At 47.6% G+C, this 19058-nt stretch overlaps 1 long non-coding RNA gene across 1 annotated transcript; it reads left to right on the forward strand.

Annotated features, from left to right (window-relative positions):
• Window positions 1-12903: 12903 nt before the first annotated feature.
• On the forward strand, window positions 12904-15693 carry LOC146817202 (uncharacterized). The gene is made up of 3 exons (XR_014962507.1): window positions 12904-12990; window positions 14448-14558; window positions 15549-15693. It is a non-coding gene; the product is annotated as an uncharacterized LOC146817202 (long non-coding RNA).
• Window positions 15694-19058: the final 3365 nt, after the last annotated feature.

Consider the following 19058-nt stretch of genomic DNA (forward strand, 5'->3'; position numbering starts at 1 on the left):
CCCCGATCTAAAGTCTGGTGGGCCTCGTGGCAGCATATATACGTAACAATGAGAACACTACTTGCAGTGGATGAGTGGACCATTTTGTGCCCAGAGTCCTCTCGGCCTATTAATGTGGATGAAGTCAGTGCGACGTGGGATTTCGATCCTAAAGTAGTAAAATAATAGTTGGAAGTGGAAGCAGAAAATGTCAGATCCATGGGTCCTTAGAGCAGCTTCTGGGCATGTGGTAAAGTTCATCAGGTGGCCAGCTTAGGGAAGGTTACCAAGGGAGATGTACTTTTGCTGTCAGGAAAAGGACATTGTTTAAAAACAAACTATGAAACTAAAAAGAAAGGGAGCCATAGCATTGGCGTCTCCACGAGAGACAGCTTTCCCAAGGAATATATTTTAATCAATAAACAAAATGAGAGGAGGAGCCTAGCGCGCAACCAAGATGGCCGCGTAGGTGCGAGGCTCCCGAGGACCTCCGCGACCTCCTGAATAAATCCTGGAAATATCCTGTCCTTGTTAAGGGGACTGTGTCGGGGAACCCGAGCTGAGGCATTACCCGTTTTTTGGGCTCGAATCGGACCCCGAACACCGGTGGGAACATCGACTGAAGGTTGCGGCCTTCTCCTCGCCGGCCCCCCGGATTGGAGTAGTGGCGTGATCCGGGGACAAGGTGAATAACAGCGGCGAGCGGGGCTGGGCGACTCGCGTACCCCGCACTTTCACTTTCGCTTTTGCGCCCTCCTTGCTCTCTGGCGAGGTCGGGCTGCGGAGCGGGGTGCGGTGGTGTTGCCTTGTCCCGGTGCCCAGCTGACCCGCCTGCGGTGGATCGACCCGCAGCTCTGTGGTCGCCCCCTTGACACCCGTGATCTGGTGTGACGGCCCGTTTGGAGATCTTGGCACGACGGTGAAAGGGCCAGCATGGCCACCAAACAAGATGGCGACCGGGCGAAGGTGAAGACGACCCGCCGTGGTACGGCGCACCAGGCCAATAGTATGGACCGCTACACGCTCCAAAAGGGTTCTCCGGAGACAACGCGGTCATCCCCGGTGGGCCCGACGGAGGCACCCGCCCATCCAGTGGATCTAACCCTCCGGGACGTCATGGGCGCCATCGCTGAACTGAAGGCCTCAGTGGACCAGCGTTTTGACACCTTGTCGCAAAAAATTGACTCGGTCCTGGTGGATGTGGGACTTGTGAGGGCGGACTTGTCAAAAACGAACGACCGAGTCGACTCCCTGACCCACACCACAACGAGCCTCACGACTGACGTGGTGGCCCTCCAGAAGGAGGTGCGCCGGCTTGGCCAGGCGAGCGCCCTGATGGACCGGCGACTGGAGGATTCCGAGGGTCGCGCCCGGAGGAATAATATCCGCATTATTGGTGTGCCGGAGGGACGTGAGGCGGAGGCGGCGGACCTCTTCGTGGAAGACTTGATCCTGACCCACCTCCAGCCCCGGGGGCTGAGTAAGTTTTTTGCGGTGGAACGTGCCCACCGCGTCCCCGGGGGCCGCCCTAAGACCGGTGCCCCGCCACGGCCCCTTATTGCCCGAATCTTTAATTTTCGGGACCGAGATGCCATCCTCCAGACCTCCAGGCAACAGGGACCGGTCAGGTTGGACAACATGGACGTCAACTTCTACCCAGACTTTACCCCGGCGGTCCAGAAGCAGCGGCAGAGCTTTATTGGCGTCAAACGTCGTTTAAGGGACCTAAATCTTAAGTACTCAATGCTCTTCCCGGCTAAGCTGCGGGTGGAGGTGGATGGTCGCACGCACTTCTTCGACCGGCCCGAGGCGGCTGGGGACTGGTTGGACACCTTGCCTGGGGATCGGGGCCGGGGGGGTGGGGGGAGCGCGGCTGGCGAGGAGGGCCCGCTGGATCAGAATTGAGGGATGACTGTATTGCCTTGCTCGGGACATTGTTCCTTCACCACATACTGCTTCTGTAGGTTCCCCTCCCATGGAGGTCGTGTGGGGCCTGCTGGGGGCTTCCCTCCTCCTCTGGGGGACTAGTTAGTATTTAGCTATGGGGCGACAGGCACACTGCACTTTGGGGGGGCTGTCTGGGCTCATGCAGGGGTGCAGGGAGGGGGGAGTTTTGTTGGGACCGGGGGGTGGGGGGGGTGTGTTGTTTGTTTGTACCGCAAGGCAATCCTGCAGCTGTTTTGTTGTCTTTAGACTGCTCGGTGGGGGACGACCGATTGTTTCGACGTATGATGGGGGGTAGGGACTTGACGGTGTTGTCATGGAATGTTAACGGTCTGGGGGATAGGATTAAGCGTGGTGTGGTCCTGCAGTATTTAAAACGTATTTCACCAGATGTTGTCTTTCTGCAAGAGACGCACCTTATAGGTAACACCTTTCATGCAATGAATCGGAGGGGATATCGTTTGGCGGCCCACTCTGGCTTCACCTCGGGCTCGCGGGGGGTGGGTATTATGATTAGGAACTCGCTCCCGCTGGAGATTGATGAGGTGCACCACGATGAGAGGGGACGTTACACTGCTCTGGCGGGACGTATGGAGGGTAGAGTGTTCAGTTTTGTGTCGGTGTACGTCCCGCCTGGGCTACAGGCCACTACATTTGCGGACCTGGGGCGCCTCCTTCTGGAACTTCCGAGTGGCCTCTTGGTGGTGGGAGGGGACTTTAATGCGGTTGTTTCTGGATCTATGGATCGCCATCCCCCTAGGGACCTCCCTCGGGCACAGGCGTGGCTGCCTGGCCTTTTAGACACACTGGGCCTGGTGGATTGTTGGCGCCTAAAGCATCCCGTATTGCAACAATACACCTTCCACTCGGGGGCCCATGGCAGTCTCTCGCGGCTTGATTACATCCTTGTCCCAGCAGCCCATGCGGGGAGGGTGGGAGAGGTGCGCCATCTGGCACGGGGTATTTCAGACCACTCCCCATTGTTGTTGCATTTCGATGTCATCCCGAGGGGGGATGGCAGGGTGGCCCCGATTAACGCCTGGTATCTGCGCGACCCCTCCATTCGTGCAGACTTGATCACATCCTTGCAGCGCTATTTTGAGGAGAATGAGGGGTCGGTCCCATCTGCCCTCTCCCTATGGGAGGCTTTCAAAGTGGTTCTTAGAGGGGAGGCCCTCTCCTTTATTGCCAATGCCCGGCGGCGCGAGCGGGAGGAGGTGACCCGGGTGGAGGCCGAGATTGCGGAATTGGAGGGTGACCTGGGGAACGGGGTAACAGACGCCAAGTTACATGTGCTGCAGTTAAAGCAGGCGGCCTACCGGGCCCTCGTCACGGAGGCGGCCAGGGGCCTTGGTAGAGAGCAGCAGGGGCGCTTGTACGATGTGGGTGATAAGGCCGGTAAATTGATTGCGTGGTTGGATAAGAGAGAGAGAGCGAGCCGAGTGGTGCCTTTGATTGAGAGCGTGGATGGTGCGTGTGCCACGGAGCCGGAAGCCATTGTCTCCTGTTTCGCGGATTATTTCCGCGGAGTCTACTCCCCTGTTTCTCCCTGTTCGGAAGCGGACTCCTTTGCCCTGCTTCGGGATATTGCACTCCCCTCCCTTACGGCGGAAGACAGAGACTCGCTGGACGTCCCCCCCACCTCGGACGAAATTGCCTCAGCTATTCGCTCGATTTCATCTGGCAAGGCCATGGGCCCCAATGGCATTCCCATTGAGCTATATAAGCTACGCCCGGATGTGCTGGCGCCCCACCTGCGTGCGATGTTCCTCGCGGCTCACTCGCAGGGCTCCCTCCCGCCGGACCAGCGTCTGGCTACAATTGTGGTGATCCATAAGGAGGGAAAGCCCCGTGAACGGGTCACATCCTATCGGCCGATTTCGCTTTTGAACGCGGAGCCCAAAATCCTCGCCAAGGTGTTGGCTAACCGGTTGGTTGGCGTGGTGGGCGATTTGGTCCACCAAGACCAATCGGGCTTTATCCCGCACCGCAACACGGCGCTTAATCTACGGCGCTTGCACGGCGTGCTTGCGCGTGTTCCATTTGTGCGGGAGCCAGCCATCTTGGCGTCCTTGGACGCCACCATGGCGTTTGATACGCTCGAATGGCCATATCTCTGGGCGATGCTCGCGAAGTTTGGGTTCGGCCCGGGTTTCATCAGCTGGGTCAAATTACTATATTCGGGCCCAATGGCGCAGGTGGTGGTGAACGGGCGTGTGTCGACCCCGTTCGCGCTGGGACGGGGCACGCGACAGGGTTGTCCCCTGTCGCCTCTTCTGTTTGCCCTGGCCCTGGAGCCCCTGGCGGAGTGGCTGCGGTGGCACCCTTCCATCCGGGGTCTCCGCTGGACCCCCGAGCACGAGGACCGTGTGTCCCTCTACGCGGACGATATCCTTTTGTATCTCGCCTCCCCGCGCAAGTCCCTGATCGTCCTAGTTGATGTGTTGCGCTCCTTCGGTCGCAACTCAGGCCTAGTCATTAACTGGGCGAAATCCTGTGTCTACGTACTCTCCGGGGAGGCTCCGGTCCTGCCGCGGGACTGCCCGATCCAGATTGCCTCCCAGGGTTTCCGGTACTTGGGTATATATATCACTCTTGACCCGGAGGCCCGCTATGAGCGGAATCTGCTGCCCCCTCTCCAGCGTTTGAGGGAGGATGTGGTGCGCTGGCGGCGTCTCCCGCTCTCGCCGCTCGGTCGAGCGGCCTTGTTTAAAATGATGTCCTTGCCGCGCTTCCTCTATGCCCTCCAGAACACTATGGACATGGTCCCGGCAAGCTACTTTCGTGAGGTGGAGGGCCTTCAGCGGCGCCTGTTCTGGGACGGGAGGCCGCGTATTGCTCTGGCTAAACTGACGCTCCCGTGGTACGATGGAGGGGTCGCCCTCCCGGACATTAAACGGTATTACTGGGCCTCCCAGCTAGCTGCAATTAATCATGGCCTTTACGGGCCCGCCCTGAACCCGGCATTCGAGATGGACAAGATGCTCCTTCCCGGTGGCGATTACAATCGAGCACTGTACTCTGGCGCGCCCGACTCCCGTCTGACGGGACCGACGCGTGTCATGGTGCGGGTTTGGCACGCGGCTAATGCAGCTATGGGGTGGAAGGACCGTTTGACCCGGGCGTCTCCACTGTATGCCTCCGAGAGGCTGGGCTCCCTGTGGACATCAAAGGGCTTCGAGAAGTGGGACACGATCGGAATCAGCACGGTGGGGGATCTCTGGACGAGGGGGGGATTCAAAACTTTTGAGACGCTGCAGGCGGAGTTCCAGCTGCAGGGCAGTGAGTACTTTCGGTACCTACAGGTCCGCCATGCGCTGGGCTCCGTCTTCCCGGATGTTGCATCCATTCCGGAGTCTTCCCCCCTGGAGGACAGAGTGCTGGATGGCCATGTCCCGGACAGCACGATCTCCCTCATATATAAGAAGCTGATTAATGATAGATCGTGCCTGTTAACTAGTCTGCGCGAGGCTTGGGTGGCCGACGGGCTGGAGCTGGACGACGAGGATTGGATGTCCGCGGTGGCCTCTCCAAAAGAGGTGGCCATCCCGGCTCGCCTTCGTTTCGTCCAGCTCAAGATCCTTCACCGGGTCTACGTGACGGGGCCACGGCTTCTACGTATGGGTTTTGCCGTGGACGGACTGTGTAAGCGTGGCTGTGGTGCGTTGGCGACTTTTATGCATATACTGTGGGAGTGCCCGAAGGTGGAGCGATTCTGGCGTGGTGTGCATGAGGTCCTGCGTGTGGTCACGCGTGTAGCGCTGCTGCCTGAAGCGAGGAGGTGCTTGTTGAATGTATGGGAACCGAATGACTATTCGGCTCCGCAGACGCGGTGGGTGACTCTGGGATACATGATAGCGAAACGTGATATTGCTCAATTGTGGGGATCCCAGAGGCCCCCTGCGGTGTCGGCCTGGAAAGAGCACATGGATTGGTGTATGTTCCGTGAAAAGGTGGTGTATGTGGCGAGGGGTAAGCCTGGGGCGTGGGTGAAACTCTGGGGCCCCTGGAACGCCTACCGTGGGGGCATTTGTGAGCCGCCACAGCTGCCGGCTGCCTCGCCTGCTCCGTCTCCCTAGCTGGACCCCCTTGCTCGGCCGCGGGCACGCGGCCCCCCAGTCCCTGATCTCCTCCCATCCCCCTCTTCAGATCTTTCCTGTCACTCTGGATCCCCCACTATGGAGCAAGTGTTGTCACCTTGAATCTTGGGCTGCCTTGCGGTTGTGGTTTTTGTTGTTGTTGTTAGTCTTTAAAATGAAACCGTACTCTGTGGCAGGACGCCGTGAGGCCTGCACCGTTGATTACTCCTGTGTTTCTACTGTGCACCGCTGAGAGACTTTTACTGTCTGTATGTACTATATTTGTGATGCTCTAGCGGCCGGCCGTGCGGTTGTAGGCCCATAACTGTAACCTTTTTATGGATGTAATAAACGGTTTCAAAAAAAAAAAAAAAAAAATAAACAAAATGAAAGTTTATATGAGCAGAGTTTATGTTCATTGTGGCATTTTTGAGGGATGTATAATATTATTATTATCAGTAGCAGTAATAATATTATTATTAGTAATTAATTATCAATAATAACAATAATAATAATAATGATAATAACCATCCAAAGGTCCTATAGAGCAATTACATATATAATATATAATCATAGTAACACAAAATATTCCATCCTATGTGCTACAACATGTCACAGTTTAAAAAAAAACATTTTTAGCTCTGCCTTTAAAAATCTTTCTACTACTAAAATTACAGATAATTAATTATTCAAGACCAAGGGATTCATTTGCTAAAAGATATGCTGATCAGAGGCGTGTCTCAGTTTGAACTAAAACTATTTCACTGTTCCTTTAAATCAGGAACCTCGGAAGTTTCTTCAATTCTGATTGGAGGACATGGTTTGGCCGTCTTCTTGCCTACTGTGTGTATTATCTTCTGCTCCTTGGTACTTTACGAAGCTGGTTGGAGTTCTTTAAGCATACAATTGTGTACAGATACAATTTACGTATTTCTACAACTAGGCTCTTCCTTTATTTATTTATTTATTTATTCAAAACTTATATCTACATGTCATGGCAAATTCATCAGAGAAGAATACATTGAAGCTTTTACAATACAATGGTAAAATCAACAATAAAATGCATAACTTTCTGCCAAAACGAATGTATTATCGGGCAACTCCAAAACATGTGCACCTCATTTGCTTTTTCTTCTCCACATTTTGGACACTTTTTAATTTCTTGACTTCCCATTTTCGATAGTTTCTGGGGGTGTCCTGTAAGCTTTATGAACTGTGAAGAGGTGGGTTTTTTTTTAAAGGTGCAGCATTTACATTAGACCATAGTCTGCCCGGTAATACATTTGTTTTGGCAGAAAGTAGGTAAGACTATTTCAAATATTATGGGGTTTGAAATAAAATTAACGACGGAGGCTATAATATTTGGGATACTTCTGAGGGATTTAACCGGGGGCTTTTAAACAAAAAACATAGAGCATTGTTCTTCACTTTAGTACTGCTGGCTCGGAGAGTGTTGTGCATTAAATGGATTTCAGCTGGCTCTCTAACAGAAGAAGAGTGGATACATTCCATTCAGAGGGTATTGAAGTTGGATCAAGCTAGCACAAATTGGAAGAAAAACATTTTCTGGGAAATTTGGGATAAGTGGGTGAAGAGAAGTTCTTCGGTATAGATTTAAAAACTTTGGTCAGGGGTTTAACATAATTTAAGGACATGCCTTAAAATTTGTTGATATTTAGATTTTTGGTTTCCCCCTCTACAGATATGTCGGTCATGTTGCAGGGCTCTATCTTTCGTTTTTGTGCTCTCTGGTCCAATGATGTTACAATATGCTATAAATTGACCCCAATGGTTGGGGACGACATCAGAGTATTTCCATCTAAGAATCAAGATTGGGGTTGGTCCCATCACAACGAAGCCGAAGGGGTGGCTTTCTGGAGTCCTAGGGCATTTCATCTCTCCGTAAGGAGTGACCGGAATCCCCCCGAAACATCTGGCAATCTGTGATGGGCAGAAAACTTCCATCCTTGAATTTAAAGCATATTTAAAGATAAATAAGGACTACAAAAAAAAAATGCATAACATATCTTCATAGTCCAGACGCAAAAAAGAAAAGGAAAAAAAAAGGAGCATTTCACTACTATTCTTTTAGATTGTCTCATCCTGATTTACTCTATCCATCCTGCAAAATGAGCCCAGATTTTTTGCCCCAGTTCCCAGCTCCCGTCTCCTTTGTCCTCTTAGCCTATATACTGAAGATTCAATATTGTATACAGCCAATATCATAGACCGCCAATTAAAGAAAGTAGGAGAATCAGGACTTATCCATTGAGAGATAATGCATAGTCGCACAATAGCCATAACAATAAACACAAATCCAATCTCGGATCTCGGCCTCACATTTCCCCCTGTATTACACTCAATGCCCAAAACTACAAGGTCTGGTGTAATTATTAACGGGATCCCTAAAACCGTATTAAATTCAATATCCTGTAGAAACTTTGCTAAGCTAGGGCAGGAATAGAACATGTGTATGGTATCAGTAGCCTGCAACCCACATCTGCTACATTTACCTCCCCACGTTCCCCCCCATTTAGCTATCTTTGCAGGAGTATAGTAAAGGTCAAAGATGGACATATAATGTTGACTCCTAGGACTTACTGTTATTAAAATCTGATTGGATAATTCAAGTGAGTCTTTAATATGTATTCCTTCCCGAACTTTCTCTCCCATTTGGTATTCTGACTGCATATATCATTGGGGAGTGCTTCGAATACATTTTGATAGATTATCCCAATTCGAGATTTAGTTCGTAATATTTCCACCAAGGGTATCTTTTCAAAATGTACAACTGACCCTTGCACGTTCCTCCCCAAAAAGCTCTGAATCTGCAAATACTTAAAAAACCTTGTTTGCACAGACCAAACCTCTTGTAAAAACATAAATGAGGCAATTCGGCCTTCATTACATAAGTCCCCCAAAATATTAGTTCCAGTAATCCCCCATCTGAAAGTAGTTTGAGCTTAAAAAATTGATGGCAAGATACCACAAGCCGAGAATGGAGAATACACATTTATGTTTAAAATCTTCAATCTACGCCGTATCTGTCTCCAGATGTCGAATAAGCCGCCTTAATTATTTTAAATCTATCATTTTGTAGTAGCTGGGTTCTAGTATCCTAACTAAACACTGCTTTGCTTCATTCCCAAATCCTATTTCATATATAGTTGGTCTGACAGCTGCCGGAATTTCGGCCTTAGCCCCGACTAAGAGTATCACCATATGTTGCAGAATTGATGCCCAATAATAAAGAAGGAAGTTGGGTACAACCCCCCGCAGTCTTGGAAGTGTCATCCACTTAGCCGCCCTTATCGATCTATGACACCCCCATAAAAATCTAGAACACATCCTTTCTGCCCTTGCTAAACAAGATGTAGAAAACTCCAGGGGAACGGTCCTGAAGAGGTATAAAAATGTAGGGAAAGCCAACATTTTAATAATGTTACTTCATCCGTGTAGGGATAGGTGTAAATTATCTAACTTCTCCAGTGTCCTATTGACATTATCAATCATTGGCAGAATATTTAATTCAGGGATTCCGGTCTACCACTGCTGTAATTTTAATCCCCAAGAACGTTACTTCAGATGCGATTGGGAGATCTGCAGGGAACATAGTATCTGAATGAAGAATCTGAGTCTTGTCAATATTTAATTTGTACCCTGAAGAGACCCCAAATTGCTCTGCCATAGCCTTCAGTGCTGGGAAAGCCGAATGATATCACTAGTAAGTATCACAATATCATCAGCATAAGCCAGTGTCCTAAACTCCGTATCATTGACCTTCACTGGTTTAATATTCATACTCAATTAAAACATTTTAATAAAAGGGTCAATATATAGTGCAAGCAACAGGGGAGAACACGGATACCCCTGCCTAGTGCCTCTACTTATACTGAATGGTTCCAATTCCTGTCCCGATATACGGATCCCAGCTTCCGGTGTATGATAAAGTGCCTGTACTGCTTGAATAAATTCAGTGCACATCTCCTTCCATCGCAGGACAGACCACAGAAACCACCAGGAGGCCCTGTTGAATGCTTTCTCCGTGTCCAACAGGACTACCCCTAGCGGTGATTCCGTGGCCTGAGCCCAGTCGAGAAGGGCAATGACGCATCTAACGTGATCAGTCGTGTCCCTCTCTGAGATAAACCAATGTTGCCGTATGAAAACCAAAGGGGTGATAATCTTTCATAACCTAGAGACTATTATTTTGGAATAGATCTTGCTGTCAGAATTAAAAGTGAAATAGGTCTGTATGACGATGGGTTAAGTTCAGGTTTGTCTTTCTTTTTGAATTCAGGTTTGTCTTTCTTTTTGAATACTACTATGGTAGTCTTTCACCAGCAGTTAGGAGTACACCCCCTTTGAGCCAGCTGAAATAGAGACAAAATATCTAGCCGAAGTGATTGGCGAAATATCTTTAAAAATTCCAAAGGAATGCCATCCGGACCCACAGTCTTACTCATAGCTAAAGAAGTTATAGCACTTTCCACCTCTTCCCATGTAATCGGGGCTGCGAGAATCTCATTTTGATCACATGTTACCTTTGTTGTTTTGAGATCATTAAGAAACTTCCCTGGAGATTCTTCCCCTATCACATCTGCTTCCTCAGTATAAAGTTGCAGGTCAAAATGCTGAAATACATCCAGAACTCCTGTTGGAGAGTCCTGAATCTGGTCGAGATGATCTTTGATCCCACAGATTCTATTCAAAACTTCCCTCTGTTGTAAAGGCTTTGCCAGGACCCTTCCAGTATTTTCTCCAAGTTCATATATTTCAGCCCTATACTGCACATACTTAATAGTAAGCTCTTTCCTGAAATGCTGATGTGCTCTGGATTTAATAATAGTTATTGACTGTTGACACTCTTCTGTATCTTGACCCTCGCCTATTTTCCTCATAAACTTAATCTCAGCTGACCTGAGCTGTTCGGCCCATCCCCTGATCTTCTCCTGTACAGCCTTACGCCGGTGGATAGAGAAACTAAGAGTCTCACCACGTGCGGCTGCTTTAAACTAGGGGTGGGCGGAATTTGCGGAATTAACTTCCGCAAATTATCGCGAGAATGTAGAAAATCTCCGCAAACACGCCGGAAATATCGCGAAGACGCAGAAGTTTTTTTGCCGCCTGTTCGCGGTATTTTTTGCGTGTTCGCGGGTCGCCAACTTACCCATGCGGTTGTTCACGGGCGCGGCCATCTTGTTTTCACTTGTCCCGCCTTCTGGCGTTGTTTACTTCCTGTTCCGGGTCGCGCAATGCATGTTCGCGGTCGATATTTCCTGTTCGCGATCGCTTTTACTTGATCGCGTTGCTTTTTGCTTGCTCAGGGAGAAAATATCGCGCAAACTTGCGCACGTGGTCGCAATGGGCGCGGCCATCTTGTTTTCCACTCTATTGCATGGTTCTGGGGCCTGATTTTCAATCCTCCCTAAATCTTTTCAATCCTTTGTTTATAGCCACTCTTTTTGGATCTTTATTACTTATTATTTCTCTAACTATTTTCCTGCCTCTATATTTTTGGTTTTTGTGTACTTTTTTTTTGTTTTTTAGCTACTTTTTCTCTTTGTATTGCCCGCTATTTATTTCCTTTACTCCTTTATTTATTTTACCTTTTCTTTCCCGCCCCGTCCCCAGAACCATGTCCAAGGGCAGGGCTGTTCGCCGGCGCAGCCAGAGCCGCGACCGCCTTCCTTGCGGAAGGCGGCGCCCACAAGGGGTGCATGCACGGGCCTTATTTGGGGAGGCGGAGTTGGCTGCACTAATTTTCTTTGTGCAGCGCCACCTCCCCTCAACCCTGGCAGCAGGTGGCAGGCCTGGGTCCGGGTACGGCCTCCGGGAGCGTCGGCAGCGGTGGGGGAAGGTGCGCCGGGCAGTGTCGCGCATCTCTGGGGTCCGGCGCACCCAGGCACAGCTGACGCACCGGTGGTCCGACATCCTGGACCGTGAGCAGGACCTGCTGGACCTGCTAGGAGTGGAGGTCCCGGGGCTTGGTGAGTACCTATTTAATTATTACAACTTTGTGTCTGTTCTTTTGCTCTATGTTATATATTGCGAATATCTTTTTTTCCTTCCAACCAGCTAGAATGTTGCTGCTTGCAATACATTCCAGGTTAATAACGTTTAAAAGTCTTCTGTGATTATGACACAGGTGCTCCTCTGCGCTACTACTAATCTTACTTGTTTGCAGCTTTGCGATTACGCTTGCTTAGCGTGATTCTTTACGAGTTTATTTTAGAGAAATTAAGTTACGTAATGCTACAGTGACTCACGTCCACTCCTTACTTTCTCCTGTCACTAATAGATAGGGGCGGAATGATACATAGGTTTAGGTACTTTGTATGAGCTTCTAATTGGTTAGTGGTATGCGTGATGCCCCCCTCACTCAGTTACGTGACGTGCTGCTAGTACGGCAGTCTTTAGAACCTTTCTAGTTTGTTCAATGAGTGGAGGTAGGCTTTGCAGTTACTTAGCAGTAGCAGATCAGCATCAATCAAACCAAAATTTGGTGTATACAAAAAATGTAGTCATGTTCATGTGTCCTCCATGATTGGATCATACACATTGTTGAGGAATACAGTGGAAATGCATACTTAATGTACAATTGGCATGCCTGGAATAGGTGGGCTAGGTTGGGTGGTACGTTGTACTAATACTTAGGCTTACTTGTAACTTAGTTTTCTGGAATCAGAATGGAAGAATGGATTACTGTTGATAAATAGTAACTTAAGTAGTCGAACTGCGAATCCCCCGATATTACATGTTGACCAGATGAGATCGGTCAATGTAGTTATTGCAATTGTTTACATAAGTGTTTTTTGACCGTTGTTGAAAAATATTGTATTTGTTTGACACCATCCATCAATGTTTGTCTCTTTCTTATATCTTTCCTGTTCATCAGCACCCAGGGGCAGACGGGCAGGGACTGGGCAGTCGGCAGGACAGGAACACCACCAGGAGGACACCGCTGAGGGCTCCTCTGCTGGCCCCAGTAAGTCTTCTTGTTTTTAATAATATTTCTTATTCCATAACTTTTACTGCCCCATTTCTCCCGAACTATAGTGTGTTTCCAAATGCTATTTTTTTACCACCAATTATCCTTCGATCTGTACGGTTTCAAAAAGCTTATCCCTGCCTCCGCTATGATGACTGAGTACTACTACATACTATCAGTCTGTCTGTCTGTACTGTAGTAGCTAGTCTTGCCCAGTTGGCCAGTGCCACTCTTTGTGAAAGGTTGTAATATAAAACTCATATTCACCAGTAGCTCGTACAATCCGTTGGGTCGTTGTCTTGTACTACTTTTTACTCTTATTGATGTTTAGGCTTTGAAAATTCACAGCAACAACAGCCCTACCAGATTTCTTAATATTTTGATATGATACCCTATAGGACATACCACTGTTGTAGGGATCTTGCACATACATTTGCACCAGAAAATAGGATGTTGGTGATGGTAGGTTGGACCTTCCTTGCACACCTCAATCAGAAATTCCGCACCCACCACAATTGCACTGCTTGACTATAGTACTGTCTTGTCATACCTATTAGGTCTCGGAACCCTCCCCCCAAGATAACCAACAAGTAGACAACCCAGAACATAACACACCCAACCTCTGTCGTGGAAGCAATTCACATGCACACCCTTACTTTAATTTGCTCACTCGTGTAAGTTAGTCCACTCCACACCAGATACCACAAAGTCTATGTAAGTTTAAAATTTGTATTTCAATTTGAGAAGGTCTGACTCTGTACACTGTTTTCTTAGCAGCACCAACCGGCAAATCAATAACATTAAAACAATATACATTGTTACACTTATACAGTTGGGAATTAAATCATGATAACTGAAGTGGTGGAAGGCAGCACCACCATCCCATAGCAATTTAGTTTATATACATTTATAAATGAAGATGTGAGTGAAGGGACCCCTCACCTCAGAAGAACCTAGTACTGGTAGTTGGTGCATCGTTCAGAAGCTCTGGTTCGTAGAAGGGAATCTTGCGTCTGTAATGCGAAAAAAGAAATGGTGTGCTTTAGTATATTGCAACTTGCAAGCATTTCTCAGCCGTGCCAAAAAGTGTAGCATCTATGGATAAGCAATATGGACTAACAGTAACAGTAGTACACCAGTTCTTCCTAAAAAAGTGGCTTGTTAATGTTTGTTGACCGCTTGTACGCAGCGCGTAGACTAGACAGTAGCAGTGTGAGGCAGGTCATGTGGGCTCAAAGGTGTCTTAAGAAGCTGCAAGGTAAAGGTAACGTCACATGTGCATGGCTAGGGCTAATCAAGCAAATGCTACAATGATCATATAACTTAGTGTCTACTCTACTACTACCTGATTTGTACTAGTGATGTATGTTAGTATTAACTCATTTTTCAACCTTGCTACTGATCAATAGGGGGGAGGTGTATATGTCGCCTAATAAATGTGTAATGTTTTCTAGGCGCACTACCGACCACCATTGCTGGGGCCAGCGAAGGCGACGCCGAGGGCGAGGATGCGGCAGTTGCAGATAGCAACGGAGGGGGAGTGGCAGCACCAGTGGCAGGCGGTGGTAAGTTAGATTCATAATCTTTAACTATTGTTGAACTTGACAGCACACTCACTGCAAAGGTGTACTGTATGTATATGTATACTGTACAGTTGTGAATTAGGGCCCCATTAGGATGGTGGGCGTATTGCCCCCGCCGGGCTGGCTGGAATTCACTGCCGTCACAGCAGGGGCAAACCTCCCGCCATCCCTGTAGAAAATATTCAGACATGTCCAGGCGGAAAAGGGTTCAATATGGCGGTGGTGTCTCTCTCACCACACCGGCAGCCATATAATCTGCATTTTGGAATGCCTTTGCGTGGCGGCATTGCCGTCCGCCACGGAAAGGCATGCACACATTGCAGAGTATGCTTGGGGGCCCCCATGGAGGGTACCTACCGATGCTATGGTACCCCCCCCGACTTTCAAAGCAAAACGTGACAGGCTCCGTGCGAGGCCCATCCTGTTGTGCTTGGAAAAGCAGCACAACATTTTAGCATTGCTTTCAGCAAAGCCAACCAGAATTTAAATTTAAAAAAACAGGGTGCGCCCGCCACTGTGCCGGGCGCATCATCCTAATTAATTGTCCCCACGGGACCCCCACCCTTTTTAGCAGTCGGATGGCGGGCGGACAAAGTCCGCCCGCTATCCGATGTCGTAAGTAAGTATGAGTTCTTGGGGACGTTTGAAGAGTGAACTAGAAGACTAGAATTCCCTTTAATTGGTATAGGACTAGGAGCCGGAGTATTGAGTAACCAATGTCCTCATCTATCTGATTTCAACTCCGCTTTGAAAGTTTTATGGAGAAGAGCACCTGGTGCACTGTTCAACTAAAAAGTGTAAGACAGGTGGAAGGAAGAAGGACGGGCGACATTTAAAATGTTATGTACTACTGTGCTTTATTTTATAGTGCAACTCTACCATGCCACTATGTGTATAAATAATTACCTTGTCCTACTGTTTTATTAAGACTATATTTTACAATTGTCTTGTTTTTTTCTTTTTGATACACAGCAACTCCGAAACTCAACCGTAAGGAGTTGGCCGCCAAGGCACGGCGCCGGAAGCTGGAGGCAATCCAGCAGGAATACCGGCGGCTGGTGGTCCTAGCCGAGGAGGAGGAGGAGGCTGCTGCAGCTATTGAAGGCTCCTCCAGTGCCCCGGGCCCCAGCCACCGCCCTCCAGCGGTACGGCGCCACCGCCGGACGGCTGCCCGCCGCAACCGTGTCATCTCCGGTGCCCCCCCACTGTGGCTGCAACTGCCGCGGCCTTAGACGCCGCGTCGCCCATTTAGAGGACCAGATGCGTGTCCTCCTCCAGTCCCGCCCCACCAGTTAGTCCCTGTCACTGCCCCTTTTTTAATTCCTGTTCGTTCTTCACTCGTTTGGGCGTTCTCTACTTCTATGGACAGTCGTTGGGGTTAGGGAGGTGGGTGGGTCAGCTTTTGTGGGTTTAGTTTATTTGTTAGGGTCAATTAAATATATTTTTCTATGTTACATGCAATGTTGTTAATGTTTTGTAGGTGGGGTAACTGTTTTACATCACACTGTTTCTTTGCTGGTGCATGGCCGCCCATAGCGTGTGTTTGATTTCAATAATTTGCTGACTGTATAAGACACAAACAGATAGATGCGACACACCTCACTCATTGACTGGTCCTACTATGCATTCTTTGGAGTGGTGTTTGAAACTGAAATCAATGACAACATGTCCATTATTGATTCTGCCTCCCCCAAACTTCTCTCTTACCGGTGCATGATGTTTATGTCCAACTGTGGCACAGCACTGGCTGCATGGTGAAGATGGTTTCCTTTTTCATACATGCCATGATTGGGGTGGTGGTGGTAGTATAGTAGTAGTAGTATACACTGGCAGGGTGGCAGCATTTCCAAAAAAAGAAAAGGAGATAGTCAATCGCCTTTGAGAGACTGTTAGAGGAGTAGTTGAATGAAGTACATCACAGAATTTACCGAGCAACAATTATATGCTCAAATATTTGACAAAAAAACTGAATGCTGGTTATTATGAGGATAGCCTACTAGACAGAGTTACAAACTATAGTTTTGTCGACTTGACTATGCCTACAGTCTAACAGTTAGTGCTGTATATGAGGAATGACAACAAACAAATCCAATCAATGCCGGCAATTCATGCTGAGGTATATGTTCCTTTGTTAAATAAAATAACCTCTGAAATATCCTATTCATGGGTGGGCAAGCAGAAGAAGATCATCGCTCTGCATTGAAATTGAAGTAGTGTTGCTTTCACCACATCCGCCCCAGCAAGTGTGTGATTAAGTATTGGTGTACATTTAATTTAGTTACACCTCGACAATAAGTCACACAGCCCAGGGGAAGAGGGTTAGGGTCCGTTGATTGGATGGGAAGGGGGATTTTGGGAAAGGTTTGACATAGAAAAACAGTATGCATACATAGACAAACAAACGACAATCATTGAAGACTACCATACCATATCCATTCCATATGTTAAGGTATAAAAAGGAAATGCATGCATGATGAGACCCGGATTACATACACTTCTATTTCTTGTTCTGTTCCGGCCTTAATACTTTAACAGATAGCAAATAGAAATTTTAAATATTGGTAGTGAAGAATCGTAAACACAGAGCAAACGTAATGATGATTGATAATAACAACTCCAAGAACACACTGTTGTAAAGAATGTATACAAGATATTAATCAAATTATTTAAAAGAAGTGAAAAGTGGATACTGTTACTGTCTTATCCTGGTCAAAAATGTGGACTGGTTTTTTGCATCTCGGCATTCCTCTTGCTCCTCTCGTCCATCAATCTTGGGTGTGTCGCCTCACCACTCGCCACTGCCCGGCTGGAATAAAAAGGTGATTGATTGGTAAGGTAATTAATATGCATTGTAATGTTTTACAAAGTTTTGGACAAGGCCCGGCCTGTAATTTTAGATTGAAAACCAAAGGGGATATTCAGAAAGAAAGTGAAAACAAATGCACAAGTGATGGTGTAGTGCAACAAGAACACTTTCCGAGGTGGCATGTATGCATATGCATCATCTCTACTGTAGTCTGTTTCCAGCATAGACCTTCAACAGTAACAGGAGAGATCAGGCCCACAGTGCTTACCATTAGCACATCCTACGTTAACACTTTAGAGTCCTTTTTTTTTCTCTCAAAGAGTTGGACAAACGCAAAGCACATTATCCATTCCAGACATAGCATTTTACAGTTAAAGTTAGTAAAATCAATGCACTGCAGTCATCCCACCGCTACACTCTATTCAACTTCTACACAGACATTTGGGTGTGCTGTGGTTGTTGTTCACGTGTTTACCTTTAGGCTTTTCCGTTTTATGCCACTCATGAAACATCCTCCTGACTTCATCATCAGCTCTGATACTTCTACTGACTGAAGATCGGCCTGCAGTACAAGTGTAATTTTTATAACACAACAAGAGTAGAAATATAAATATTACTGACTTGAGTCATTCTTTATTGTGTACAGAAAGATAGATTACCACTAGTACACTTTGACATCACTTTGTGCACAACAAACAACGCAAACACAAAGACCAATAGCTCAGAGTCAGGTGTCCAATGCATGCCATTAATTATCATCATTTATTACCTGTTCCTTCTCATCTTAAGTTAACGGGCCGTCTCTTTCGCCATCATCATGACGGACGGTGCTGTTAAGTCACAGTCATTTGCATTGCGCAGATTGAGTGAGTCCCCTTCCTGTATTGAATTAAAAGCAATGTATCACCAAGATGCAGGAGAAGTACACATTTCTTGTTTGCCAGAAGGGGAAAATTAGTAATTACTAGTGTGTTCTGTAGAAAGTTGATTAGTGGCAGTGCACAATTACATCAATTCATGCGCAACACACACCACAAAATCTACATCATTCAGTCTGCTATTCTGCGGCCAATGCATGGCATCAATCATTACCTGTTGCATCTCATCTCGTTAACGCTGCAGGCCGTCTCTTTCGCCATCATCATGATGGACGGTGCTGTTAAGTCACAGTCATTTGCATTGCGCAGATTGAGTGAGTCCCCTTCCTGTATTGAATTAAAAGCAATGTATCACCAAGATGCAGGAGAAGTACACATTTCTTGTTTGCCAGAAGGGGAAAATTAGTAATTACTAGTGTGTTCTGTAGAAAGTTGATTAGTGGCAGTGCACAATTACATCAATTCATGCGCAACACACACCACAAAATCTACATCATTCAGTCTGCTATTCTGCGGCCAATGCATGGTATCAATCATTACCTGTTGCATCTCATCTCGTTAACGCTGCAGGCCGTCTCTTTCGCCATCATCATGATGGACGGTGCTGTTAAGTCACAGTCATTTACATTGCGCAGATTGAGTGAGTCCCCTTCCTGTATTGAATTAAAAGCAATATATCACCAAGATGCATGAGAAGTACACATTTCTTGTTTGCCAGAAGGGGAAAATTAGTAATTACTAGTGTGTTCTGTAGAAAGTTGATTAGTGGCAGTGCACAATTACATCAATTCATGCGCA

This window comes from Triturus cristatus, chromosome 6 (genome assembly GCF_964204655.1).
Source record: "Triturus cristatus chromosome 6, aTriCri1.1, whole genome shotgun sequence".
In the NCBI taxonomy this organism is placed as follows: Eukaryota; Metazoa; Chordata; class Amphibia; order Caudata; family Salamandridae; genus Triturus; species Triturus cristatus.